The following is a 27,758-nucleotide window of genomic DNA, read 5'->3' on the forward strand; positions in this document are numbered from 1 at the left end:
TAAAAGTCACTGAACCATTTGAAAAGAAATCCGACAAGTAATTAAAAGTGGTGGGTTTAACAAATTCCGTAAAACAGATTTTGCTTGGACGTGTGGCAGGCCAACAACTTCCATAGAGTTATCCCTCAGGTATAACTACGTGGAGCTAAAATTGTCTTACGGCAATGCTATCTACAGGAGGTCTGGCAGGTGCTTATATTTTAGCTCACATTCACTTTGCATCTTGCTGTTCTGGTATTGGGACTGGCTCCACCCTGTGTCACTTCCGCCCCATTCATCAATACAAATCAAGTGCTTTCTCTATTTATATGACAAACACCACCATTTCAATGGTAGAGTGTGCTGTGCATAACCATGATGTCATGAAGTCAAGACTTCATCATTGTGGGTGTAACTGGTAGACTCTCGAGAATGGCAGCAACCCTCCAGTCCGGTCTCACTTTATATTGAAAGTCTGTACATGTACATGATTGTTTATCCATTTCAAATACACGTTAGTCTTCCCTCACAGAATTTCACAAACCTAAATTCTTCCTAAATGCACCCTTGCACCTTGTGGGAAGTGTGCTTAGTGCTGCCATGAGGCTTGTGCCATCTGCTCATTTAATTGAGGAGATCTTTATGGCTTATTTTTCTAGGGAAGATATTTTTAATAGGTTTTCTATTTTATATTGTGCATTAGGCAAGAGGCACCTTGCCAGCTAATATATTACTCCCAATTCGCAAACTAAGTGAGCCCTCTCTCATCTTCTACTTCTATAGAAAATGAGCTAAGATTAAAGAGCTTGATCTCCCCCCTGATACTCATATCCCTGCTGCTAAACCTGTATGTTTGACAGGATAATGGGCTATTTAAACATACAAAGTCAATTAAAATTACATTGAAGCATGTTTGACTACTCTGGGAACGAAAGTGCGAGCAGTCTCGGAAAATCCTCCTGGCATCTTCAGCTTAATTTCCAATAACCAACAATATCTTATATTTTACAGACACCTGCCTGCCAACCCCCTTCAGCACTTACGTTTCATCATATATAACTACTTCAAGCAAACCACAGACACTTAACCCCTTCGAGGCTATTGACGAGCTGGGCTCGTCATCGCGCTTACCTGTCCTGCGCGGATGACAAGGCCAGCTCGTCACGTAACGCGGTAATTTTGAAATTGCCGCGCACAGCGGGAAAAGCCGCCGCGGCGAAGCGGTTAAGGATGATTAGCAAACTTTACCAGGCCTAGCTGGTTCTGTGATTGCATTACAGTTGTGCTTCACTTTTGTGAGACGTGGCTTGTGCTGGCTTTCAGCGGCGCCATCGTAAACGGAGGCATTGGCATGTTTGGCGTTCCGCTTTGTTCTCTACTTCCGGGTGACATATTAACATGTGGCTCAGAGTATTCCCTTAGTTTTTCTTGTATCTCTTAGTATGATATCACCTAAATACTTCCCGCCTCATAACATAAATCATGCTAGAACCATATCAGTAGTAAAATCGACAAGAGCAGCAGTTTGCACTAGATAGGTATTCCAAGATAGTTAGTTAGGTAATATAAGCCTTTTTTTTATTTATTTATTTATTTATTTATTTATTTATTTATTTATTTATTTATTTATTTATTTATTTAATGCATTTTTATAAAGCGCAGACTTTACCCGAAGGTGTCAGAGCACTGTACAATGGAACCAATTATGTTACATGAGAGAACTGTTACAAAAATGGAACAAACAAAAATAGCAGGCCATAGAATCAAAACAACGCAGGCAAAAAGGAACAGGATATCAAACACAGCAAGCACAGAATGTACAAACAAAAATATAAATATATATAACAAATTACAATGACTAAAAAACTTCCTGGCGAAAATTAGCAGGTCATAGAATCAAAACAAGGTAGGCAAAAGGAACACAATACCAAACACAACAAGCACAGAATGTACAATCAAAAATATAAATATATAAGACAGATTTACAATGACTAAAGACTTCCTGGCAGGGTCTGAGAAGGAGGGAATTAGTTCTGAAAGTATCTTTGGAATAGAAGAGATTAGAGGTCCGCTTTGAAGATCTGGATGGAGGTGATGGCATGGAGCAAAGGAGGAAGCGAGTTCCAGATTCTCACTGCATTACCTGAGAACGATTGTGCCATCAATTTTTCCTTTTTGAAGGAGAGGGGCTCAAGCAAGAACTTTTCCGCATTCCGAGAAGGTCTTGAGCCTCCAGACAATTTCAGTTTATTCGCCAGATAGCGAGGGGAGGAAGAGTGCAAAGCTTTGTGGGTGATGCACGCCGTTTTGTAAATAGCTCTAGCCTCGATGGGAAGCCATCGGAGAGAAGACAGGATAGGAGTGATGTGGTCACTTCGTTTGGACCCTGAATGAAGCGGGCTGCTGAATGGAGGACGGATTTGAGGGGGGAGAGGTGAGATTTGGGAAGGCCCGTCAGAAGAGAATTACAATAATCCAGTCTAGAGAGAACTTGCGATTGGACCAAGATTTTTAGGTCATTTTGCGGGAAGAACTGACGAATCCCCCATAGAAGGCGCAGCTGATAACGTGCGCTCTTGGCAATGGAGTTGATGTGTGAGATTAGGTTGAGTCTTTTATCAAGAATGACACCTAAGGATTTAGCGCAGTCAACAATGACGGGTTTACTGTTGAGTAAATTCAACTGATCCATCCAGGATTGAACAGGAGGTGGGGAGAGAGAGCTAGATAAGAGGAGAAATTCTGTTTTGGAGGGATTGAGAATGAGTTGGGGAACTAACATCCAGATGTGAATAGAGTTGAGAGTAGAGTTGAGTAGTGAGAGATCATGAGAGGAAGACACCTTGAGGTAGATTTGGGTGTCATCCGCATAGAGATGGTAGAGGATTCCAGATTTGCTTAGGAGGTTCCCTAATGGTTCAAGATAGAGATTAAAGAGAGTGGGAGCAAGGATAGAACCTTGAGGGATGCCTTGATCAACCACCAGTGGAGACGAGAGACTGTTCGTAACCTTGATCATTTGGGATCTGTCTGAAAGGAATGAGGCAAACCATTTGAGTATTGTGCCTTCCACGCCCATTCTCTATTGAAGAGTGTTAAGAAGGGTGTTGTGATTAACAGTGTCAAAGGCTGCAGAGAGGTCAAGGTGAATCAGAAGGCATGACTCCCCCGAGTCGAGTAGATGCAGCGCATCAATGATCACTCGTAGCATGGCTGTTTCAATGCTGCAGTTTTGAATAAAGCCAGACTGGAACATGTCAAGGAGAATATTGTCCATAATGTGTTGGGAACGTTGTTTGCAATGCATTTTTCTGTGATCTTTGAAACAAAAGGGAGATTGGTGATGGGGCAGAAGTTATTGAGGTTGTTTGCATCTGCAGAGGATTTTTTTAGAAGGGGGTAACCTGTCCTGTTTTGAGGACGACTAGGGGGGATCCTTGACTGAGGAAGAGATTAACTAGCCTGGTCCAATAGGAGAGAGTGTTTGTATAGAAATCAATGGCGATGACACTAGGTATGGGGTCAGAAGAATGGTTGAAGGGTTTGGTTTCGAGGATGCATTTGAAGAGATCATCTTGCAAGATGGTGGCAAAGTTCTGCCAAGTGACTAAGGATTTTCACTCCTCAATGGGGAACGGGTGGGTGGCCTGTTCCACCAGAGATTTCACCTTTTGATCAAAGAATGTAGCAAACTCAGTTGCTTTCTTTGAAGCATCCTCAGGTTTGATGGTTTGGGGAGAACAATTTGGGTTTTTGATGAGGTCGAAAACATTTTTGGGTCTGTTTTTAGCTGAATCGAGGAGGGATCTGAAATGTGATGTTTTTTCCTGAAAGATGTGCTTGTGGTATTTGGATCTTGCTGAATGTAAAAGAGAGAGGTTGGAGGTGGAAGGAGATTGTCTCCAATGTTTCTCCAAGATTCTAAGGTTTTTCCTTTCGTCATAGAGAGCTTTATTGAACCAAGGAGCAGATGGGGTGGGTCTTTTCCTTTTGCTCTGGAGTGGAGCTACCTTGTCGATTTCGACTGCAAGGATTGAGAGGCAATGGGGGGTGAGATCGTTGACATCCGCATTGGGGTCTAGACTAGGAAGTGAACGCATAGCAGAATCACATAGAGTCCCAAGATCAATGTTTTTTGTGTTGCAGAACCTAGTAGTGGCTCTTTTAGGTTGGCCGAGAGTTATAATGTGCGCGAGGTGAAAACGGAAGGAAATGAGCAAATGGTCTGACCAGTCAACACGAAGAACCGGGTTTTAAAACCCAGCGGCGCCAGGGGCACGCCCAGCCCAAAGTCTTCGGGTTCACCTGTCTTAGAATACAGAGACACGGGATACTTCTCGGTGACGTCAAAGATCAAATGTATTGGCTGCAACCAGGAACAGAAGTCTGCGAAGTACGACACAAGTAGGTTCGTCAGAGACTGCTCAATTTTCGTATTGCGAGACATCGTCTTTCATGCTAAAAATCACATCCCAAACAAACACCCACTATTTACGAATTGTCCAATCAAAGGTAACATTACAAAAGGTATCGCATGACGACAAACCCACTTTTCAGTTGTCCAGCCCATCATCAAGTACACGGGAAAGCCCAACATTCTTTCTCGAACAGGCCGGACAAACCCATAATAAAGGACCACAACCCATATCATAAATAGACCATAAAGGAAGGAACAGGAACAGATGAGAAGTAGGATAAGGGGTGTGTATGTGCATACCAAACTTTACAATATCCTGTGCTCTGATCCTTAATCTTGATCAGCTACCGGGCAAGGAACTGGTTTAGAAAGGTTAGCTTCAGGCAACGGGGTCAGATCGTTCAGGTCACCTAGGAGTCAGCTAAAGTGTACGTGTACTAAAGACTCGTTCGGCCGTAGTCATCGGCCTATGTGAGGGCAACCACAAAATGGCTGCCATGCACAAACTGGAACCCAAGGGTTCAGAACGAAATCCCTAAATACGTAGTGAATCCATCGGTCTAGCATGGCGAAATCATTCGTACTTGCTGCACTCACTAGTTACGGTTTGCTACTATCAAATTCGTAACAAAACCATGACCTTTATGAAATGGGTTCAGAATTCACGGAACCTCAGGCCCTCCTTTTGCCCTTACATAGGCAATAACCTAAACTCACGTCAATCTGAATCCAGGTCTATATTCATCAGATCATCAAGATGTTGCTGGAGCATAATCCTAGTACTTAGTAACTCTCTCGAGACAGGTCTCCTTGCACACGTAGTAGCACAAAGGCCACATATAGCAGGAGCACACTGTACACAAAGACAGAACAGGAAAAGAATAGCTAAAGCCATCCAAATGATCACCAGAATCTTCCTTCCCCAGGTGGATAACAATTCCCAAAACCATCCCATCAACGACCAATCTCCTTCGTCCACATGTACAGACTCGGAGATCTTATGTAGCTTGGAAATGGCCTAGTACACTGTAGGAGCATTGTCTGGAATGAAAACGCAGCAGCTCGATTAAATCAATTTACAAACCATCGAGGATGACCTTTTCCCTCGCTGCTTTTCACTCAGACTAACACCATATCCAGTCACGTTCCATCCAATATAAGCTCGTGTCTCATCTCCAGACTCAAAACTTGGCTCTTCTCTGGACTCTGATTACTACGCTACTTCCCCTTCATGCTCCTCTCCTCTCCTCTGGAGGTTCAGGTTCTAGCGCCGGGACACCCCTTCGGGGGTAGCTGTGCGCTCTACAAACTACATAAAATAAATAAATAAATAAAAATAAATCTCCAGGAATAGTCTCATAGGAATTGATTCCTCTAATCATATCCACTATTCCCTTCACTAGAGCACTATTACTTAGACTATCTTTCATGGAACACAGGGGGTAAACTTCATGGGCATAAATAAACATCGTCCTATACGCCCACACAGATCCATTATAGCTAAATGGCAGGACCAAATAAGGAATACCTTTATCCGTAGTATGAGGCATAAGCCCACACACCCAACAATTAGTGGTGTTCACTACTAACTGATGCTGATGCAGAAGTTGCACAAAGGAGTTATTAATGAACTCTAATCTTCTAATTGATTCATGTTCAGACAAAGGATAGAAAGAATGCGAAGAAATAGTAGTAGGAAAAGACATAGGTTGTGTGGTGGGTACAAACGTCACTTGGAAAGAAAAAACAACATATCCCACCAAAAACATCATCATGCTAAGTAGCATTAAAAGACACGTTATCAAAAAACATTTGCTACTCATTAGTTTACACAGTCTTGTCTTAAAGTTCATTTCTACAACAGCTCTCTCGGTCTCAAAAAAACTCCATCCTCTAATCGTACTGTTCGCGGCAGGTGGTTCTCTTCGGCTCAGGTGTACGTCTGTAAGTCCAGGGAACGTCCTAGAACAAACCAGAACCGTCGACCTTGTGTCTACATGGCTGTACACTCCAAGTCTTTATACCGCGACCCTACAGCAGAACCGGGATGGCGGTTCGAAAAAGAAAAATAGGTCAAAACAGCTTTTCGGATGAGAGAGCGTAGTTTTCAAAAGCAAAAAGGATTTATCTCTTTATTAGTCCAATGTTTCTCTGTCGTAGATTATAGCGGCCTTTACCAGGCAATGTCTGATCACGAAACAACAACTCAGGCTCAGTGGTGTCCAGTCTCAAAGAAGGGGACAGAGCTTCTTGCAAAATTTCGTCGTCCTCACGCTCAGAGCTTGTCCCAACCAAACATGCGTCACTGAATGGAACAAAACGTGGCACAGCCTCAGTCTCTGAATCACCAACACCCTCCTGGACCCACTGGTCGTATGGCAGGGGTAAAGATACGCTCTTACAATGTATGCCGTGGATCCAGTTCTTCCTGCCGTGAACTCTCACTGCGGTACGCGTCGATAGAAGGACTTGGAATGGTCCAGTGCAGCGAGGCTGATCGTTCTTTGTCTGCTGAAAGCTGCGCACCAACACCCATGAACCAGGATCAATGGCGTGTCCTGGATCTTCAGATGCTTGTGGAAGTGCATCGTAAACCTGTTGGTGTAAGACACGCAATTTAGCCGTCAAATCATACAAATAGTCAATCAGTACAGGATGTTCAATCTCGCTAAACTTTGTTGGCCTCGGCACTCCCCATACGTTAGCCGGGCGACCAAATACAATCTTGTATGGACTAAGGCCCACTCGAGAATGTACTGTAGTTCTAGTTGACAAAAGTGCCAATGGCACAGCATCGGGGCATTGGAGACCAGAACTCGCCTGAATCTTGGCTAACTTCAGCTTCGGAGTGCCATTGTAGCATTCGACTAAACCAGCTGATTGGGGGTGATTTTCAGCATGAAATTTCTGCCTAATGCCCAAACCTTCACACACTCTCTTCATGACTTGACCCACAAATTTACTTCCATTATCACTCCGCACCATCCTTGGCAATCCATATCTGGGGAAAAATTCCTTGAGTTGGGCTTTGGCAGTGGACAAGGCAGTATTATCTTTCAAGGGGTATGCTTCTACCCATCTCGAAAAGGCACAAACAACTACAAGGACGTATTTTAAGTTGTTACATCTCTCCATGTGTATAAAATCCAATTGCAGCACCTCGAACGGATACGTCGGAGGCGCAAAGTGACCAGCTTGAGTTGGAGTTCCCTTGCCAGGATTATACATCAGACAAACCATACAATTTTTGACCAGATTCTCAGCACACTTAGGAATTCCAGCATTCTGCCATACTGGAGCCAACAACTTACAAATCCCTTTCGCACTAATATGAGCCATTCTATGCACCATCGTAACCACTGCAAGCACATACGCATCAGGTAACAACCATCGCTGATGTTCCGACAACTCAATCCAACAACCAGTCGAATCCAATTTTCCCGTACTCTCTCTCCATACACTCAATTCTTTCTCCGTAGCTTCAGCCTGAATTGACTTCACACTCTCTATTGTATCCTCACACATTCTTCTATCCAGAACCCATCTCGCTGGACCCGCAACATACATTCGAATCGTCACATCTTTCGCCGCTTCTTTCGCAACTTCATCCGCAAACGCATTACCACGACCAACATCATCTATAACCTTCTTATGTCACTGCATTTCACGATCGCAACTTGCATCGGCAACGTAAGTGACTCAAGAAGCTCATTCACCAACTGACCATGCTGAATTTTCGTACCATGCGAAGTAAGAAATCCACGCTCTTTCCACAAACGCCCGAAGCTATGAGCAACACCAAACGCATACTGGCTATCGGTATACACAGTCACTCTCTTTCCTTTCGACAACACACACGCTCTCATCAGTGCAATCAACTCTGCTGCTTGAGCTGAATTTTGTGGGATACGTGCAGCTTCAACAATCTTATGCAAAGTCGTAACTGCATATGCTGCACTCGTATCACCATTCGGAAGCTTAAAGCATGAACCATCTACCCATAAGGTACCATCAGACTTAACAAGAGGAGTGTCTTTCAAATTGATTCTACCCTTTGTTTCTTCCTCTGTCCTAAGAAAGCAATCATGCTGTTCCTGAACATCCGTCTCTACAGAAATCGGCAACAACGTAGCTGGATTCAACGTGTTACATCGCTTTATATGCACATGACTTTCCAAAAGTGTCAACTCGTACCCTGACAATCGAGCACTAGTCAAGGGATGTATGACGTTAGAACGCATACATTGACAACTCGTACCTTTACAACGCGTTCGTAACAACGAAAGTTGTTACCACGCATTGCGCTGGGGGGCGCAAAATTGATTAATTTAATTTACTATTCCAACACCAGTCCCCGTGGATAGTAGGGAAGGTGTTGGGATAGTAAATTAAATCATTTACTATCCTTGAGCGCCCCCCAGTGCAATGCGTGGGAACAACTTTCGTTGTTACGCCCGCGTTGTAAAGGTATTCCGTGGTAATGCTTGCGTTCTAAACGCTGCATACCCTAGTCAAGTGCTGTGTTTTTGTCCTGTTCAATAAAGTATCCACTGCATGTGGAACCATCATAATCAACGTATTATCCATTACCAAACCAGCAGACTGTCGAATAGAAACAGCTGCTGCCGCTGTAGCTCTCAAACAACTCGGTAACACTCTAGCTACCGGATCCAAAGTCGACGAGAAATACGCACATGGACACTGTTTATCGCCAAACTGCTATGTCAGGACTGACAATGCACATCCTTCTCTCTCATGGACATAAAGTGTAAAAGGCTTACTGTTGTCGGAAGTACCCAACACAGAAGCCGAACACAATGCATCACGCAATTCAGAAAAACTCTTCTGACATTCGTCAGAACAAGGAAGAGGATTCGGAGTATCCTTAAGAGTAAGTGCTAACAGAGGTTTCGCAAGAAGCGAAAAATTTTGAATCCATTGCCTACAGTACGAAGTAATACCCAAGAAAGCACGCACTTCTCTCTGTGTGGTTGGCACATTCATTTTCGCAATCGCTTGAATTAGTTCTGGGGTCAACCTTCTTCCCTCCTTCGATAAGAGGTGACCTAAATAGGTCACTTCTTGTCGACAATACTGAAACCTGGAAGGTGACACTTTATGATGAAGGTCAGACAAATGTCACAAAAAAGAAAGAGTAGCTTCTTTACAAGTCTCCTCATCATCAGTAGCAACTAACAAATCGTCTACATACTGAATAAGAGCAGCACCATCAGGCAAGACAACCGTATCAAGATGTGTTTTTAAAGCCTGACTATATATGGATGGACTTTCACAATAGCCTTGAGGAGCTCGCTTAAACCGGAAGCTTCGACCTCCTAAAGAGAAGCCAAAAATATCTCTACTCTCCTCGGCAATCGGGATGCTGAAGAAAGCATTCTTCAGATCAATCACCGAAAACCAGGCAGCTGAAGCAGGAATCATAGTCAGCAAAGCAGTAATGTCCAGAACAACAGGAAACTGTGGCACAACAATCTTGTTCACTTCGCGAAGATCGATCACAAACCTAAACACAGGCGGCTGAGAAGAATCAGTACGTTTCAGGACAGGCAAAACTGGACTATTGCACACATTACCTCTCGTCTCTTCTATCACACCTTTCTCAATCAGATCATAGATGATCGCTAAAAGTGCTCTTTCACCATCACTAGAGATCCTGTATTGGGGAATACGTGGCAATCTAGCATTCGCTTTCAGCGTCACAACGTATGGTGGAATCTCCAAAAGACCCACGTCATTAGGACCAGTAGCCCAAAGAGTATCAGGGAGAGAATGCAATTCCAATGGAAGCCGATCTTTAGACAAATACATCGGAGAGACCACTCTCTTACCCAATGTAAGCTGTACTCCAGAAGGAGAACAATGCAATGTCGCATACAATCTCTTCAACAAATCCAATCCCAACAAATTCTCGCCACAACCTGTCGTCAGAATGAGGGGTGCTTCTAATTCACAAGGTCCAACCGAAAGAGACAAAGGACTAGAAACTGGATTACGAACTGGGGCGCCAGAAAAACCTACCGAAACATTTGTCAAGCCAGACAAAGGTGCGCCAGGGAGTTTAGAGTGCATGATAGAACTCTTCGCCGCACCAGTATCCAACAGAAAAGGCTCTGACACACCTGATGTAATCACTTCAACATAAGGTCCACTCTGATCTACTGGAACTGACACTACTCCCTCTCTTTGTCTATGGCTGTCCTAGCAATCATTACCGTCAGCATTCTCACTCTCAACATATTAATCGGCAGCATAATACTGTGTCGACTGACCAGACGCAACATTCTGCTGATCAAAGCAATTCATAGTATTCTGTGGAGGAAAGGATCGGGGGAACACACCACGTCCTCTACCTCTAGGAACTTGCTGAACACCTCGACCTCTCACACCAGAAGCATCATTCGTACGTTGCAACAGAATCGGACAACTACTCTTGAAGTGGCCTTCTTCTTTACAATACGCACACTGATTAGGGCCTACAGGAACACGCTGCTGAGAAGACTCAGGCCTTTGAGATCCTCTCTGAAACTGCTGAGGTTGCTGAAACTCACGCTGATTATAACGAGGCAGATACGCCTGTTGCAAAAGAACCTTCGTCTTTAAATCTTTAGTCTTTTTCTCTGCTTTCTCTTTCTCATCCTTATCTCTATTCTCGTAATATTGTGCACTAGCCAATATCTGGGCCGACGAAGAAGCAGCCCATGAACTCTCTGAATCCTTCAACTTATTACACAACTCGGGAAGCAAGTTGTGAACAAACTTATCTACTGATGAAACAAACGTTTAACATTTATTTAGTTTCTGTTCGCAGATTTAAACTCTCATATTTAATAATATATTAACGAGTGTTGCATGTTTTTGTATTAATTCAACCTAGAATAATGTGCACCTTCATAAACACGCGGGACTAATAATATGTGCTCTTGTTGCATTTGTCACTATGTTTGAATAATATATTAACTTTGTCTTTCTGTTTTGTCAACATTAACTGCGGCTGTTTTAAATAATAGCATGTGTTTATTCTTAAATGTGCTCTTGTTTATGCTGTGTCTTGTATGTGACAGAGTTTTGTTTATTTCTTTTGCTTACAGCTAAGTAACATAGACTAATGGGTTAACATTAGTCAAAGGGGGTGGGCAACAGAATAATTATCATTACTCGAATTAATTCATGTCTTGTGTTTCCTTGCATACTAGAGTCTCGGTAAAAGAGGCCTGTGGCCGGGGGGCGGAGCTAGCCGGCGTCGATGGCGGATGCGTGAGCCTTCGGCTCCTCGCATAGCCCCGGAATAATCCTGTTAAATTATCCTTAATTGTGCCGAACTTGCCATAGCGGGCTCTCGAACACCCGCTGGCACCCCCAGCTGCCTTTGGAGAACTCTTGGACCGAGTGAGGGCGAGCCTTCCCACCCATCCGAAGGTGCTGTCCTCGGCGGCGCGGCAGTGGCGAACTAGGCCGGCAGCCGCGCACTATCCTGGAGAGGCGGCCGGGCGACGTCATCGGACGTGCGGCCTCAGCGCTGACAGTGGCCGGGCCGAGCTCGGAACGTACAGCAGTTTGGGCTTGTCATTGACCGAGGCGTCCTCCTCTTACCAGTCGGCGACCGCCTCAAGGATGAAGGGCCTGGAAGCTGTGCTATGAGGAAGTGAGAGTTGCTGAAGCGAAAGGAAGGGCTTCGTCCGCCATTGCAGACGCCATCTTGGGCACGTCGGACACCCGGAGCCTGGTGGCAGTAATTCGAATACTCACGGAGACCCTGAGGTTGCACGAGCGGCCTGCAGCTGTAGAGGGGCTCCCCAGCTCTGAATTACAGCACGTTAAGAGACCGAGATGGGGAAGAACGACGCGGCCCAGGGGAAGCTCTCCTTTGAACGGCGCCGGCCGAAAGGGTCGGAGGTGGCGGCGCCGGAAACATCGCCGAAAGGAGCCACGGCGGCAGCCCCGGCATCCACTGAGCTCCGAGAAATGTTAGCTGCAATGGAGAAGGGCATTCAGGATAGGATTGCATCTGTGGGCACCAAGATAGACGCTCTGTCCTACCGCATGGATCGAATGGCGGAGCGTGTGGACAAACACGCGGAGCGCCTAGACATGGCGGAGCGCCGTCTCACAGAAGCGGAGGAGGCCCAAACGGAGTGGGACAAAGAAAGAAAGCAGATCGATAGACTTCTACATGTGATCAGAGACAAGACGGAGGATTTGGAGGCGCGCTCCCGCAGATCCAACCTCCGTATCACGGGAGTGGCGGAAACTACACGGGAAAGATGGAGTTCTACGTAGAGAAACTGCTGAAGCTACTACTGGGTGAGGAGGTGTTTTCCCCCATGTTCATTGTGGAACGGGCGCACCGCACGCTGGGCCCTCAACCGAAGCCTGGCGCGCCTCCTCGACCCATTATCGCGAAGCTACTTAACTATCGCGACAGAGACACGGCTTTACGAGTGGCGAGGGAGAAGGGCAAACTTCAACATGAGGGAATGGATATCTCCATCTACCCGGACTTCACTGCCAGGGTGCAGGAAGAAAGGCGACAGTTTGCGCCATATAAGAAACAACTCCGAACTCTGGGCCTGGACTATGCGATGTTGTATCCAGCCAAGCTCCTTATAAACACCGGTGGGAGGTCGTATTATTTCACGGACCCTAAGGAACTTCATAAGTCCCTGAAGACTTGGACACGGGAGAGGAAGGAAGCCCAGCGGGGCGAAGAAGACGAAGCCGGCTCGACATCAAACTTGGAAGAACAGGACTAGAGGATACTACGGCGTGGTGTGGAACTCTTCACTGTAGTCGGACATTTGGCCATGGCATCACGAGGACTCCGGGCTTGCAGAGGCGCAAGAGGCCTACATTCGCTTCACTAGGGAGGTTATGTAGGGGGTGGAGACACTGATCGGACATAGACCTCGTGCACTGCTGGTAAGGAAGTGGTGGCAGCGGGGGAGAGTGACCTGGACAACTAAGGCAGAAACGGGGGGGCCAATAGGGGTGGGAGAGGGCTGCTACGTTTGCTATTCTAAGGGCACTATTATACAAGTGGGGCCGGACGGAGCGCTGAGCAGACATTCCTTCGGAATAGTTGGTGGTTCTATATTTTGGCGCGCTCTGCCCTGGTGCCTTTGGCTGAGTTACTCTCTGAGGGGTTAGTGTTGAACTGTCGAACACTACACTTATTGGAGGTTGATGGGGGGGGTTCTTGGGGCCTGTCTGACCAGGTTGGGGGAGGTCGGCTGTGGGTGGGCTGGTGCTCGCGGGGTGGGAACTAGGAAGGGGTTTGTTGGGGGAAGTTGTTGCCTGGGGTTGGTTGTGGGGTTTGATTGTGCAGAGTGCGAAATGCAGTGTGTTGCTGTACCTGCTCGGAACTGCTGGCTGGCGATCTTGAGATTATGTAAACTGCTGTGTCCTGATTCGCCTATCCTTGATAATTATGCAAAAATGAATCCTTGTAATGTCTAATGATGCACCGAATTTGCTTACTAATGGCCCGGATAAGCTGAAACTGATGACTTGGAATGTGCGGGGCCTGAACGGCTTTCGTAAATTAAGGAAAGTCCTCAGCTACCTTAGTAGACATCACGTGGACCTCGCCCTGTTGCAGGAAACGCACTTACCACACTCCAGTAGAATGCTAACATCTAGGGGTCTGGCTGGGAACATAGTTGCCGCGGGCTTCACGACACATGCACGTGGGGTGTTAATCTGGGCGAATCCCGCATCACAGCTGAAGCTCATTCCTGTGCACTCAGACCCGGAAGGCAGGTATGTCCTAGCAAGATGTGTGGGTAAGGGCCTGGACTTATTGGTGGTGAACGTTTATGGCCCCAATTACGACCACCCCGAATTCTACGCTACTCTGTCTGCTCTTGCCAGAACATATGCACAGTCTTGGACGTTATGGGGCAGGGACTTTAACTTTGTATTCGACCCGACTATGGACCGTTCTGCGGGCACTGCTCGGCGCCCTGTGGCTTCGGCCTCATATATGACAGCTGAAATGACTAAATCTGACTTGGTGGATGTATGGAGGGAGAGGCACCCCACGAAGGGAGGTTTTACACATTACTCGGCATTCCATGATGTCCACACTAGGATAGATTACTGGTTGGCGACCCCCCAGGTACTATGGAATATTAGCGCATGCGAGGTCCTTCCACGAACTCTCTCGGACCACTCCCCTATTCTCCTACATCTCATGACAGCCAGGAAGGGGATCCCAGCCTTCACTTGGAGGTTCCCCCCTTTTGCGCTGTGGGATGATGCATTCAGGGGGGAGCTCGCAGAAGACATTGAACAATACTTTGCGACAAACATAGGCACAGTAGACGACTTCTTTACGGTTTGGGAAGCTTTTAAGGTATACATCAGGGGGGTGGCCATGTCGAAGCACTCAAGTGTGTTACGCACCATCAGACGGGACCTCACCACTCTGGAGAATAGGATAGCAGGGCTGGAGGCCAGGCGACTGAAGTCAGGCGGCGATACTGAGGGACCGGAGATCACCCAACTCCTGTCAGAGTTTCAGGCTCTGGCGGACAGGGAGATCCTTTATATGGGCAAATATGCTACAGCCAGAGTGTATGGGGAAGGGGAAAGGCCTGGCGCGTTGCTAGCGCGCATGGTCCGCAGCTCTAGACGCCCACTGGTCGTTGAGGAGCTGAGGACTCTAGAGGGAGACACGGTCACAGATGAGGAGCAGATACTAGAGACCTTCAGGAGATACTACGCAGGGTTATATCAGTCCAAGACGCAGGGAGTAGAGGACGAAATGGAGGACTACTTAGATCATATTGCTATGCCGTTCCTCAAGAACTCGGATAGGGAATTCTTGATGGCCCCCTTCCACCAGGACGAAATACTGGAGGCACTAGCGAGTATGAGATCGGGCAGTGCCCCGGGCTCGGATGGACTCACGGTCAGTTTTTATAAAGCCTTTAAGGACATACTGCTGCCACACTTGGTTGCCCTCTTTGATGCAATTTGTGAGAATGGTGAAATGCCGCCGACCATGCGAGAAGCGCTGCTTATCACTATACCCAAACCGGGGAACCGCCTGAACTATTCGGCTCGTACAGACCACTCAGCCTGCTAAATGTCGATGCTAAGCTTTACGCAAAGGTCATAGCCACTCGGCTGGCCTTGCTGGTCCCTGGCCTGGTCGCTCCGGAGCAATCCGGATTTGTCCCATGTAGAAATTTAACCTACAACATTCGGATGGTTCTGGGCGCTATGCAGCATGTCAAGCAGGAGAACAGCGCGCTGGCAATCTTCCTAGACATGGAAAAGGCGTTTGACTCAGTTGAGTGGCCATTCATGATGCGGGTGTTGCGAAAGTTGGGGCTGGGCGAGCCGTTCCTGCAGCAGATTGGGGCGCTGTACCACCGGCCCTCTGCCAGGCTACGTCTGGGCGATAGGGTGTCGGAGCCGATACACATTGGAAGGGGTACGCGGCAGGGGTGCCCCCTGTCGCCGTTGCTCTATGCCCTGGTGGCGGAACCCCTCGCATGTGCCATGCGGGAGTACCACAGCCTAGAGGGTATTAGCTTCCCCACCTATAAAATAGGGATATCGACTTATGCAGATGATACGTTATTGTATGTCAGAGACCCGGAGGCTAACTTGGCCGCGGTGCTTCGTGAGGTGGTCCGCTTCGGATCACTGTCTGGACTGAAGGTGAACTGGGATAAGTCGATTGCTTTCCCGCTTACCCCGGTGACGCGACCGTTCGCCATGGAGTACCCGCTGCAGTGGTCTTCCGACTCGGTTCGTTACCTGGGCATTCGCCTTCATACAGACCCGGAGATCCTAATTCGGGACAATTACGGGGTGGCTTATAGCAAATTGGTCGACGATGTTGATAACTGGATTAGGCTTCCGCTCTCCCTCTCGGGTCGAATTGCTTTAATGAAAATGGTGGTGCTTCCTCGTTTCCTGTTTCTCTTCCTGAATTTGCCGGTGGTATTGTCGAAGGTCTTCTTTAGGCAACTCACCACAGTAATGGTGCGATTGGCATGGGGGGGCAAGCAGCCAAGGGTCCGATGGGCGACCCTGACACTCCCTTGCGAGATTGGGGGGCTGGGAGCACCGGACCTAGAACGCTACTATCGGGTGGCACAGGCATCGCATTTACATTCGTGGATACACGGTGATGCTCGGACCCCGCATCTCATATTGGAACGGTTGTTTGCGGACCCGCTCCCTTTGCCTGCCACTGTCTGCCTACCCACGGATCGCACGGTTGGCCAGATGGACTCGCTTAAGGCGACCAACCATGCCTGGAAACACTTGGTGAGTTCTCGGGGCTGCACGTTGCTATATTCCCCACTGTTGCTGGTTGAGTGGGCCCTTTGGCTCGACCCGTTGGGGGAGAAGGGAGTGATTAAAGCCCTGCGGACCCTTGGCATAGTTAGACTGGAAGACCTGTTCGCGGATGGCACACTTAAAACCTGGGACCAGTTGACCACTACGGGGTCTGGCCACACTCTGCTACAGAAATTCCAATATCACAGACTTCGCTCTGCGTTACGTGAAATATTGGGTTCAGACTTGGAGGAACCAGTGGAGGTGCCGGAACTGACCTATGTTCTTAAATCCACCTCGTCGGCGAAGCTCATCTCGCAGGTCAACAAATTGGGTGTAACGCATCAGCGCCTACAGCCTTCTAAAGCCAGGGAGGCCTGGCAAGTTGACTTTCAATCCCCCATAGATGATGCAATGTGGCGATACTGCTGCTCCAGCACACGTAAGATTTCATTGAATGGAAGGCACCGGTTGATGCATTTCAAATATCTACAGAGGGTGTACTATACGCCGGAGCGTCTGCATCGCTATGGCCTCCGTCCCACGGCTGAATGCGAGCGCTGCCGGACGATGGTGGCGGACTTTTTTCACTTGGCGTGGCTATGTCCTGGGGTGCAGGCATTCTGGGGGGAGGTGTTTGCTGAACTGGACCAGATTCTGGGGGAGACTCTTCCCCGCACTCCGGCGTTGGCGCTTATTGGCTATTCTAAGCCACTGCCCCCATCTCTGCGACGTCTGGTGGACATGGCGCTGCTGTTGGCGAGGAGGGTAGTGGCGGCTTGCTGGATGCGAGGGCCCCTGCCAACCAAAACCAGATGGATGAGAGACCTACAGTACTGCTGCACCCAGACAGAGTTGTACAGCGACCTGCTCCCGCCCAGGAGTAGACCCAAGAATTTCTGGGATCTTTATAAAGAGCACCTACAGAAAGGGGAGGAGGACAGCTCTGACACATCCGAGGCAGTTGAGCTACAGGACAGGGTGGAGTAGTAGGGCTTCGACTGAGTTCATCACTATACTGAAGTGGAGAGGGTTGGGAGGGCTCAGAGTTAAGTGGGGGCTGCTGCGGGGATTCCGAGTTGAGGCGAGAGCGGGGGTTGTTGAGGGAGGATCGTACACTACGAGGGGATAGGCACTGGACACACAGTAGGTACACGTGGGACATGATAGTTGGGACTGGGCTGGCAGACACACAGACACACTCTAGAGGGTGGGGTGGGAGTTTAGTGGGGGTTGTTTTTCTTGACTTTGTCCTGGTACTAGATCTGTTGACCGCGATTGCAGAAGTGGATTGCCAGTTGACACACCGCACCAACGAACAGCTTGCGACATAACACCTTTAATGGCACAGCTCTACAATTGATGCATTTCCATGCCGCCGGGCCTCCGGGATGCCGGCAAAAAGGCTGTGTACGAATTAATATTTTGCTGCTCATGTGATTATCATAATGTGCGAGGAGGTGCGCTGTGCTCATGTGTAATATTTGGTGTTGTCAATGGCTTTGCAATTAATAAAGGTCTTATATAATAAATAAAAAAAAAAGAGGCCTGTGGCCTATTCTAAAATGGATGTCCAAAGTCCTGTCGAGATGGGCCATGCACAGCAAAGTATTAAAAAAAAGCGTTTTGTTCATAATCTTCGAAAAGCAAATACGTGGAAGCTGAACTGTGCGGAATGTGTCTAGCATTGTATAACTTTCATTGCCAAGGACAGGACATAGCGGCGGAAAAGGCTTGAGCTGAGGAAGCAATGAACTGATTTTTTATTAAATGTTGCAAGTTCTTCGGAAGAGCTTGTGTCACACGTAGACAAAGGACAATGCCGCTTTTTAAGAATATGGGTTTTGAATGAGAAGGCGATGACTTCATGGACTGACATTTGACGACCAATCACTTTGCGAGTTGGTCTGTAATTTGTATTCTTTTAGTTAGTTTTAGATAGAGAAATGGTATAAAACTTGGTCTCTTGGAAGGAGCTTGGTTGGCTCGTTCCTGTTCTCGTGAGATGCTGTCGGACTTTTGACTCACGTAAGACATCTTTGATCTTTATATTTTCCCTTTAGGTTTCATTAGTCTAGACAGGGCAATAGGTTTAGGGGATGAGACTCGAAATGCTTTAAACATTTCTCATGCTGATTTTGATTTAAGCTGACAGTCCAATGTGTCTTACTAAATAAAATGATGTTTATTAATTGCAAATAAAAGAATTAATTTCTTGAAAATGCTCTTTGCTTAATAATAAAATTAATAAAATAGATTTTGAAATGACAAGCTGGTCTATGTTATTTCATATTAAGTTACCATCAGTTAATCCATTGCCTAAAGTTTTGACTTAATTAAATGTTCATTTAGAGATTTGATTAATTAGGTCATATGATTCAGTTGGTCAATTCATGTCTCAACACCGTTGTTCCTTGCTGTCCAATTGTACCAAACCCAGCGGTAATTCTATACCAGATTCCGCATGATGCAGAATGGTATAAGGTCATTGACCTATGTAATGCCTTCTTTACAGTTCCACTGCATCCAGATAGCCAACAAACTTTTTGTGTTCAGATTCCAGGATCGTATATTAGCATGGTGTCGTATTCCTCAGGGGTATACTGAGAGTCCATCTATCTTTAATCAGTTGTTAAAGAAATTCCTGGAAGATTTAAAGTTGCTTGGAGAGTCAACATTGGTCCAGTACATTGATGACCTCCATGTCGCTGGAAAAACTAGAGAAAATTGTGTAATAGACACCATTACACTTTTGAATCGATTAGAAGATGAAGGACATAAAGTGTCACCTGCGAAACGACAGTTTTGCAAACAGGAAGTTAAATACCTTGGTCACAGAATTGCAAAGGGAATCAGACAAGTGACAATTGAAAGAATAAACATGATTCGAGCAATACAACCACCAACAACACAAAGACAGGTCAGAATGTTTCTAGGAATGGTTGGTTATTGTCGCCAATGGATTTGTGGGTTTTCAGTAATTGCGAAACCACTGCAAAGGCTGACAAAGGCAGACATTAAAGACCCGATTGTTTTGACAAAAACAGAATTGGAGGCTTTTGAAAAGCTAAAGAGAAGTCTGTGTGAAGCTCCAGCTTTGGGGATGCCAGATTATGACAAGGAATTTGAGTTGTACTGTAATGAAAGGGAAGGTTGTGCATTGTCAGTTCTAATTCAAAAACATGGAAAAATGAGGAAACCAATAGCTTATTTTTCAGCTGTTCTTGATCCTGTTGCAAAAGCATTGCCAGGTTGCTTAAAAGCAGAGGCTGCAACAAGTGTTAGCCTTGAGCAAAGTGAAGGAATCATAATGGGGTTTCCTGTAAAAGTATATGTACCTCATTCAGTTGAAACACTTCTTACCAGAAGTAAAACACAGCACTTGTCGAGTAAAATATTGACCAAATATGAAAAGGTTATTCTGGGATCAGATAATGTATCTATTGCAAGGTGTGTTAATCTTAATCCCTCTACACTTTTACCGGATGGTATGGTTTCTGAAATTGATAATGAAGCTGATGAAATTGATCATGAATGTTTAGATGTTTTGGAATACTGTACTAAACCTAGAGGAGACATTAAAGATGTGCCTTTACCAGAGTCAGACATTGTTTACTTTGTTGATGGCTCCTGTCTAAGAACAGACAAAGGCATTCTGAGAGCAGCATATTCACTTTGCACAGTTTCAGAAATAGTTGAAGGTTCAACTCTGGATGGAATTCGTTCAGCACAAGTGGCAGAATGAATTGGTTTAATTCGTGCTTGTGAAAAAGCAAAAGGGAAAAAGGTTACCATAGTGACTGATAGTCAGTATGGATATGGCGTAGTCCATGACTATGGCCAGCTCTGGTCTCAAAGAGGTTATTTGACCTCTGCAGGAACTCCAATCAGAAATGCAAAATTGATCAAAAGACTGATCGATGGCATTCAATTAGCAGAAAAAATAGCTGTTGTCAAATGTGGAACGCACAAGAAGGGAGAGGACTATATAACTAAAGGCAATTCCTTTGCAGATGAAACTGCACGTTACTGTGCGAAAAACAATCTTTCAATTAATCGGGAAAAAGACAATGATCATATTATGAACTCTCTTATGCTAATATCTGTAGTTGAAACATGGCAGGTACTAAAAGATTTACAAGATGAAGCAAATGATGAGGAGAAAAACGCATGGGTCAAAGAAGGTTGCAGATAGAGGGAGGAAGATGAAATTTGGGTTTACAAAGATGGCAGACCTGTTATGCCCAATTGCATAATTGCTGACATGGCACGGATGTACCATGGTCCAGGTCATTTAGGAAGAGACTTAATGATTTGAATGTTCAGGGAAACCTGGTGTAATCCAAAATGTAGGATTATTGCAGAGTCACTTTGACAGAGATGTTTGATCTGCCAGCAAATCAATCCAAACAGAAAAACAGTTGTAAGCATGGAAACCATAGGACGGGAGGGTGGTCCTTTTACCAGGTTGCAAATGGATTTCATTGACATGCCACCACATAACAGGTTGAGATATGTCCTTGTTATTGTCTGTCTGTTTTCAAGATGGGTGGAAGCGTTCCCAACACGTCACAATGACTCAGTTACTGTGGCAAAATTGCTTTTAAGGGAGATCATACCTAGGTACGGATTTCCAGTGACCATTGAAAGTGATTGTGGCACACACTTTGAAAACAGATTGCTAAAATTAATTTGTAAGGCCTTCAGCATAAAGCAGAAATTGCACTGCGCATACAGACCAGAAGCATCAGGCATGGTTGAGCAAATTAATGGCACAATAAAAAATAGAATTTAAAAAATGTGCCTAGCTACAGGGATGAAGTGGACAGATGCACTTCCACTTGTTTTGATGTCTTTGAGGAGCACACCAGATAAAAAGACAGGTCTTAGCCCTCATGATATACTCATGGGAAGAGTAATGAGACAGGCTTTTATACCAGTTGGAAAATTGTTAACAATAAATGAAAGTGCAATTATAGATTACTGTAAGCAGTTATCTGATGTGGTAACTTCTGTATTCCATCAGGTGGGAACAGATGTGATTTCAAAAGAAAAGGAGCAGGCTCATGATCTGTTGCCAGGAGACTGGGTCAGAACAAAGGTTCATCGGAGAAGGAACTGTTTAGTACCCAGGTGGCAAAAAGCAGGACAGGTGATACTAGTCACAACAAATGCTGTCAAATGTAAGGGTTTGAAGAGGTGGGTGCATGCAAGTCATACCATTCGTGTACCACTCCTGATAACCCTAATGAGGATAGTGATGACACAACAACTGATTCAGACTCAGAGGGAGAACCTGAAGATCCAAATTCTGAAGATCGACAGGAAAGTCGTCATCTGGAAAATTCTGATGTGGATCAAGCATCAAATGAAAAAGATCTAGAAATTGTGGTTGTTGATTCAGAGAATGATGAAGATGTTCTAGAAAAAAGAACTGAAAAAGAAACTGTGACAGAAGAGAATCAAGATCAGGAGAGTATTGAAAAGCAGATTCAAAGCTCTGAAAGCAGGAACAAAGATTCTGAAACTGGGAAGTTAGAAGCAATTCCAGAAGAGGAGGAGGACAAATTACCAAGTACCAGCTACAGGGATGTTGTTCTTAACGGAGTGAAGCTGCCGAGTAAAGAAGTTCCTAGATACAGAATTGAAATCTCTGAAACTGACTCAGATGAGAGTAATGAAGAGTTTGATATAAGAAAATTCAGGAAAAGGGCTTGGAAAGCGGAATGTAATGAAATTGAGCCTAAGAAGAAACTCTTGAGAAAAGGTGATGTCTGGCCAAAAGAAGATTTAAAGTTCAAGTTGGTGAACAAATCAAAGTAGCAGATTAATGAGATATCAAGTCAGAATAGTGAATCAAACAAAAAGGATCAAGCAGAAAAGAAAATCGAAGTAATTAGCCGAAGGGGCAAAAGACCATTGAAGCCAAATCAGAAGGACAAGTCTCCAGAGTGGGCCTACATTATAATCCCACCAGTAGTTGAGATTAGTTGTAGTAGTCAGGAAGATTTGGAAGAAAATAGTTACAATGATTAGAAATAGTTTTCTTTAAGTTGAGGTTTATTTTTGGCATAAGGCTGAAGAAATTGTGTTAGGTGACACAAGGTCGAAGAAATTGTGTTAGCTGGAAACACTTTTATGTAAGATGCAAGGTCGAAGAAAAGCTGTTAGAGGGTTACTAAAATATTTTTTTAAAGGGGAGGTGTTTAAAGTATTACTAAAGTATTACTACTACCATTACTACTACTATTTTTACATTTTTGTTTAAGTAAAAAAAAAAGTATTACTACTACCATTACTACTACTATTTTTAAATTTTTGTTTAAGTAAAAAAAAAAAAAAGAAAAATGCCTAATACTTACAATTCAAGGTGTGCTATCCTCAGGAGATGTTGTAAAATGTCTTCTATTTGTGTGATTCTAATCATTTTAGTTTGGTTAATTTTAGCAGTCATTTTTCCTCTTGGTATAGACAAAGAGGATTATAAGGTAACCATGATGAGCAAAGCTGAATTTAAACAAGCTGCTCATGATATTACAAACAAAACAGGTGATGGACAGAATGTGGATCAATGTCACACATTCACCCCATTCCAAAGATCTGGGCCCAAATCCATCGTTTTTTTGCACCCCAGTCCAAAGATATTATAGGCAAAAGTAACAGGGTCATTGAGCACAAGCCAGAGATCCACCAAGACAGATCTGTTGGTGATTTTTCTACTAATTCGTTTTCAAGACTCTTGACTGAGTATGTAAGAGTCATGGATGTTAAAGATTGTTATGTTTACGTTAAGCTTCCTACTTCAGTTTCTGAAGGGGTCAAGTATAATATGCTTTCCCTTATTTATGGAATAACATGCAGTGTTATAGCTAGTTTGTTCTATCAGACAGGTCGTCTGGAGTACTATTACTCAGACTTTGATGAAATATTTGCTAACTTGAATGTCGTACATAGTCTTAACAAGCTTAGACCTGCTAAACAGATGAGGGAATTCTTTCTGGTAACTAATGAACTCACCTACGAGTATGCTTACAAAAATAATTTAACCTGCAAACCCGTATTGTAAGGGGTTGGGGATTTAAAGGTGGTAAGGATCCAATTTTCCCTGGAATTTATTTTGTTTGTGGGAACAAAGCATATTTTAATCTCCCGGACCATTGGTATGGCACATGTTTCCTTGGTCTAGTTTTTCCTAAAATTTTCCATGTGGACAGAAATGGGGAAGGTTCATTTGAAATTGGTAAACATCTGAATAGGTACAAGAGAGAAAGCTTCTCTGAGATCATGGGAGATATATTTGGTGCAATAATTCCTATGGTGGGAATAACCCTGAATGCAATTAAAATTAGAAAGGTTTCCACAATTGTTGACAGATTGTCCACTGATACTGCAAGTGGTTTCCAATTAGTCAGTACTGAGCTCATTGCCACCAGTTATGCAGAACCGACTTGCTTTAGACATTCTCCTAGCAAAAGAGGGAGGAGTCTGTGGGATTTTGCATGTTCAGCATTGCTGCACTTTTATCCCAGACAAAAGCCAGAACATAGAGTTGCTTATAAAGAATATTACTGAATTTCACTCACAAATAGAACCCATGGAAAGCGACAATTTCTCAGAACGTTTGGGCAAACGATTTGGGGCAATTAGGGAATGGTTTGCTGAAATTGGCAGTTCAATCATTGGCAAAGTACTTTATCCTGTAATAATCATTGTTATAGTAACACTTTTGTTGAAAATCAGTTGCATGATTCACAAGAGAAAGAAGCATGCGAGGGAAAAGAAGAGAATCTTTAAACTTAGAAAGGCTCAGGAGAAGGAGATAGAAATGGAAGAATTTCACAGAGCTCAATATGAGAGCTCCAGACAAACTGATGAAACAGGAGTTTAGATTTACTAACACAGAGAGTGTTCATAATGTGACATTTCTTTATAAGTTAAAATTTTGGGTAAAATTTTGGGGTTTTGGTTGGTGATTTAGAAAGCACCAGATGAGGGAGTTGATGAAGCGAACTTTTAAAATTTATTTAGTTTCTGTTCGCAGATTTAAACTCTCATAATTAATAATATATTAACGAGTGTTGCATATTTTTGTATTAATTCAACCTAGAATAATGTGCACCTTTATAAACACGCGGGACTAATAATATGTGCTATTGTTGCATTTGTCACTACGTTTGAATAATATATTAACTTTGTCTTTCTGTTTTGTCAACATTAACTGCTGCTGTTTTAACACCTTAGCTGCGTGTAAAAATGTCTCCCCAGTGCTGCGCTGTCCATTAGAACTAGTGCTGAATGGACGTTCAATGGTCGTGCGCAGCACTGGGGAGGTAGCGCTGCTGACGACCATTGGCCGTCAGCAGCTCTTAAGGGGTTAAATAATAGCATGTGTTTATTCTTAAATGTGCTCTTGTTTATGTTGTGTCTTGTATGTGACAGAGTTTTGTTTATTTCTTGTGCTTACAGCTAGGTAACATAGACTAATGGGTTAACATTAGTCAAAGGGGGTGGGTAACAGAATAATTATCATTACTCGAATTAATTCATGTCATGTGTTTCCTTGCATACTAGAGTCTCGGTAAAAGAGGCCTGTGGCCATGCACAGCAAAGTATAAAAAAAAAGTGTTTTGTTCATAATCTTCAAAAAGCAAATACGTGGAAGCTGAACTGTGCGGAATGTGCCTAGCATTGTATAACTTTCATTGCCAAGGACAGGACATAGCGGCGGAAAAGGCTTGAGCTGAGGAAGCAACAAACTGATGTTTTATTAAATGTTGCAAGTTCTTCGGAAGAGCTTGTGTCACACGTAGACAAAGGACAATGCCGCTTTTTAAGAATATGGGTTTTGAATGAGAAGGCGATGACTTCATGGACTGACATTTGACGACCAATCACTTTGCAAGTTGGTCTGTAATTTGTATTCTTTTAGTTAGATTTAGATAGAGAAAAGGTATAAAACTTGGTCCCTTGGGAGGAGCTTGGTTGGCTCGTTCCTGTTCTCGTGAGATGCTGTCGGACTTTTGACTCACGTAAGACATCTTTGATCTTTATATTTTCCCTTTAGGTTTCATTAGTCTAGACAGGGAAATAGGTTTAGGGGATGAGACTCGAAATGCTTTAAACATTTCTCATGCTGATTTTGATTTAAGCTGACAGTCCAATGTGTCTTACTAAATAAAATGATGTTTATTAATTGCAAATAAAAGAATTAATTTCTTGAAAATGCTCTTTGCTTAATAATACAATTAATAAAATAGATTTTGAAATGACAAGCTGGTCTACGTTATTTCATATTAAGTTACCATCAGTTAATCCATTGCCTAAAGTTTTGACTTAATTAAATGTTCATTTAGAGATTTGATTAATTAGGTCATATGATTCAGTTGGTCAATTCATGTCTCAGTCATTTATGGCCTAGTGATAAAATTGTGAATAATGGTGAGTATCGTGGTGTAGAGATGTGCTTATGAGACTGAATTTCCTTTGGCCCGCTGGATCACTACGAACTACCTTTGGCCACCTTCCATACTCATATCTTGACCACTGTGATCTATGAACGTCTCCTCAAACCTAGTGAAGAAATCAGACAGACTATCATCTTTCTTATGCTTGCATGCAGACAATTTATCCTAATTCACTCGCATAGCAAGCATTAAAGTCTTCATATAATTAATAATCCTACCGGGGAGTTCCGTAACTAAAGCCTCAGGTTTAGCTCCTCCACCTTGAAGACCATCCGCAGCAGTAATATTAGCCCATGTGTCACCTAACTCTTGCGAATGATCCACATGACAAATCTTTCCCCACAAAGGTTGAGGAACCACATTACCAAACAACATGTCTATATCGCATCAGCTGTCTGTGACAACTCCTTATAATACCCTGCAGGATTCTTACGAGGATCAGGTAGAGTCTGCTTAAGGGCCAAAACTTCAGCTCTCTTCCACGGAACATGTACCCAGACACGCTGAAAATGAGCCGGTACACCAGCAATACCCGCATTAGCATTAGCCTGAACTACCTCTTTCCTTACTGGAGGAACCTCTCTCATTGGATACTGTCTCGCTTTTCTTCTAACAGAAGGATCAGGCTCAAACAACGACTGAGAAGGACACTCACTCCTAAACGCAAGCAACGTCGCAACTGCTTTCTCAACATCGGAACCCACTATCGTCCCTTTTGCAAGCTCGGACTGTACATTAAACAACTCCGACGGGGTCTGACCCAACTCACCATCTTCCCATTCCTCACGGAGGAAAGTACACATGATATCGAAGACATACCTCTGCTTTGGTGCTTACCATTGGCGGAAGACATCCATAACCGAATCTAAATTATATCTCAAAGAATTAGTAACCCATTTACGAGGCAAATGATCCAACACTGCCCGCTCTTCGGGACCAGGAAACTGGTTTACACTTCGAAACAGAGGTCACATTCAATGACCCAAAGAAAGGAGACAAAAGACCAGTAACAGTATCAGTCATTCTCTGTCGAACAGAAGGAGAAGTGGTCAGAAGAACAGGAGACAAAGCAGACTGAGATGAAACAAACGTAGGAGTAGTAACAGAAGTAGTAGCAAGTACAGGAGAAAAAGTCGTAGGAATTTGAGGCGGAACTGATAGCAAAGTCGGCGGCCCTAGAGAAGGCTGCACCAGAGGAGGAGGAACCAGCTGAAGAGGAGCTGGCGGCTGAACAACAACAGGAGGCTGAACAGCTGGAGGTTGCGGAGGTGCCGTAGCACTCAGCACATGAGGGGGTGGTGAACTCAACAAATGTGACATCAAAGGATCCTTTTCAGGGTCCTTCGTTGCACCTTGTAGAAGAGGCGACAAGGCTGGATAACGTTTAGCAATGGCCATTTTATGTTGCCTATGCAACTCTTCACTCGCTTGATCTTCTTCATTATCTTTAAACTGCCTAGCAGCTTGCATTATCGATATACCCTTCTCTCTTTTATCTCTCTTCGCTTGTTTAATTGCTTTTTGTTTGGCTTCCTTACGCCAGAGGCAGAAAGAGTCAAACATCGCCGGCCAGGCTTTCTTCT

The sequence above is a fragment of the Lissotriton vulgaris genome, chromosome 3_1 (assembly GCF_964263255.1).
Source record: "Lissotriton vulgaris chromosome 3_1, aLisVul1.2, whole genome shotgun sequence".
In the NCBI taxonomy this organism is placed as follows: Eukaryota; Metazoa; Chordata; class Amphibia; order Caudata; family Salamandridae; genus Lissotriton; species Lissotriton vulgaris.